This window comes from Colobus angolensis, unplaced genomic scaffold (assembly GCF_000951035.1).
Source record: "Colobus angolensis palliatus isolate OR3802 unplaced genomic scaffold, Cang.pa_1.0 Scaffold8, whole genome shotgun sequence".
NCBI classification, from domain to species: Eukaryota; Metazoa; Chordata; class Mammalia; order Primates; family Cercopithecidae; genus Colobus; species Colobus angolensis.
The window spans coordinates 16547091-16550322 of NW_012121820.1; positions in this window are offsets into that span (position 1 = coordinate 16547091).

Sequence of the window (3232 nt, forward strand, 5' to 3'; positions counted from 1 at the left end):
AATCAGGTGAAGTAGTGAAGGCCAAAGTCTGGTTTGAGTGGGAGAAATGGGAGAAGAAGAACCAGAGCTGGTGACTACAGACTTGGCTGTGCAATAGGGTGGCCCCTAGACATACGTGGCTAATGAACACTTGAAATGTAGCTGGTACAATCTGAGATGTACTTTAAGTATAAAATAAACACTGGGGCGTGGTGGCTCATGCCTGCAATCTCAGCATTTTTGGGAGGCCCAGGGGGGAGGATCACTTGAGGATAGGAGTTCAAGACTAGCCTGGGCAACATAGCCAGACTCTGCCTCTACAAATACAAATTCAAAACAAATTAGCCAGGCATGGTGACACACGCCTGCAGTCCCAGCCACTTGGGAGGCTGAGGTGGGAGAATTGTTGAGCCCAGGAATTTGAGGCTGCAGTGAACTATGACTGCACCACTGCACTCCAGCCTGGGCAAGAGAGTGAGACTCTGTCTCTAAAAAAAAAAACATAAAACAAAGCACCCCACAGGCTAAAGGTGCAAGTAAGGAATCACTCAGATTTAATATGAAAAAATACAAAATACCTCAATATTTTTATACTGATCACATATTAAAATGATATTTAGATATACTGGGTTAAATGAAAGATATTAAAATTAATTTCACCTGTTTCTTTTTAACTTTTTTATCTTGGTTTTCAGAAAATGTAAAAGCACCTATGTAGCTTGCCTTGTATTTCTATCGGACAGCACTGGTAGAGATGATTTTTTTGAGAAATTTTGCTATAAAGGGAAGCAGAGAACTGGAGCCACTGACCCGAGGCCCCTGCATCAGTGATTACCCAACTTTTGCTATTCATGAGCCATTTTATTGGGGCCAAATATCCCCACACATCACCTACCCTCTGCGTGCCTCTGATCAGAATCTATGAACTTCCTGGGGTGACTGAAATGTTCTATATTTTGAATTGAGTGGTGGTTATACCAGTGTTGTTACATATAAAAATTCATTCAGTTGTTCACTTAGGATCTGTGCATTTTGCTGTGAGTAAATTAAACCTAAAAAAAACCCCTGACAACTGTGAAAAGTCTGGATGATGGGATGTCTGTTTTGATTTAAAAAGTGCAAAAAGAGGGGCCAGGCGCGGTGGCTCAAGTCTGTAATCCCAGCACTTTGGGAGGCCAAGGCGGGCGGATCATTTGAGGTCAGGAGTTCCAGACCAGCCTAGGTAACATGGTGAAACCCCACCTCTACTAAAACTACAGACATTAGCCGGGCGAGGTGGCGGGCGCCTGTAGTCCCAGCTACTTGGGAGGCTGAGGCAGGAGAATGGCCGGAACCCGGGAGGCGGAGCTTGCAGTGAGCGGAGATCGTGCCACTGTACTCCAGCCTGGGTGACTGAGCAAGACTCTGTCTCAAAAAAAAAAAAAAAAAGTGCAAAAAGAATCACAGCCTCTTAACATTGATGGGGTGAACAATCCCACCTCTCTGTTGTGCAGCCTAAGACAGTGTTGCCAGGGAAGGAATGACCCAAGCTCCAAGGGCCTGGCAGCCAGGTCTCCAGTCTCCCAGCACCAGAACTATGCAACCAACTCGGTTCCTCCCAGGGTAAAGACCACCTGCTCTCCCTGGGCGCCCGAGAAAAAAAAAACTGTGAAGCCTGGGAAACTGTCTGCAGGGGGCTACTGAGGCGGCTCCACTGAGGAGACAATCGGAACAATGGGAGACAAAAGCCCCTCGGAGGAAAAGGCTGGCCTTTGACGGCAGGCGGCCCACTTCAACCAAGAGAGGCGGGCACAAAGGAGGGGGCTGTGAATGGGAGGCGCGCCTGGCCTGCCCCGAGACCCCCTCCTTCCTCCCGGACCCACCTGCTCATCTCTTTCCTTGGCCTGTCGCGACAAAACAAAAGCTGAGGGCTCTCTCAACTTCCAATTAGTTTTTCAAATAAAATAATGACTGCTGGGACCTGCTGCTACTTGTGGTTTTTGAGGTGAATGCAATTATAGGGGAAAAACCGCCATGGCAACAACTCCAGGGCTCCATACCATTAACCACGGCACGAATGGCGTCCAAAAGACTCCACTTGCCCTGCAGAGGAGCTGGGAGCTTCCCACTCCCGGGAGGGTCCTACTTAAGACGGAGTGCTATTTTTCTCCCTAAAGAAATGCTCTAATCAATGGGGGACTTGTCGCTTTTAACGACAATCTCTTCTGTTTGTATTAACTTAAAGTTCACAAAGAGGCTTCCCATCCATTACTTCATTTGTTCTCTACAACAGGCCCCTGAGGAAGGCTGAGCAGGGCACACTGGCCCAGCTGGATTCAACTAGAGGTCAGATTCAGAGAGTCGCTCCAGGTCGGCAGGACGGGACTGATGGGGCGGGGAGGGAAGGCAGCACTCTCTCGAAAAGGCTGCTTTAAGACCCCAGGCCCCTCAGGCAATGCTGGGGAGGAAATGAGAGAGTTGGGGAATCAAGTGACTTGAACTAACAGGTGAATGTAGATCTGCTACCAACTGTTGACTGGGCTCCTGCTACCACCACCTAGGAAATAATAATGACAATATCTGCGCTATTGAGAGCGAACACTGACTCAATGCTAAGTGTCAGGCACTGTGGTATGTGTTGTGGCTATGGCCTCCTCTAATCCCTATAAAGCCCTCAGAGGTATGATCCCCATTTTTACTGATGGGAAACCAAGGCCCAGAGAGGTAAAGGAAGGTACAAAAGGACACACAGCTAATGGGGGAACTCCAAGCAGCTCTGACTCTAAAGCTGATGTGTCTTGTACTCCTCAGAGAAGGCCAGGCCCAGGCGCTACTGCAGTGAATCACTTGAGTGATGAATCCAGTGGATTTCACGAATTATAGGAGAGAGGCCTGCTGTCAGCTCTGGACTCCCAGACCGTCTTGGCTACAGCAGCCAGGTTCTTCCCCTACAGCACTGTTCCAGCACGAGAGCCGAGTCCCTTTAAGCGGCTTGGAGGCCAGGTGTGGTGGCTCCTGCCTGTAATCCTAGCACTTTGGGAGGGAGGGCAGATTGACTGAGCTCAGAAGTATGAGACCAGCCTGGGCAACACTGCAAAATCCCATCTCTACTAAAAATACAAAAATTAGCCCAGTGTGGTGGCATGCACCTGTAGTCCCAGCTACTCCAGAGGCTGAGGTGGGGAAATCACCTGAGCCTGGGAGGTTGAGGTTGCAGTGAGTCGTGATTGCACCACTGCATTCTGGCCTGAGTGACAGAGCAAGACCCTGTCTC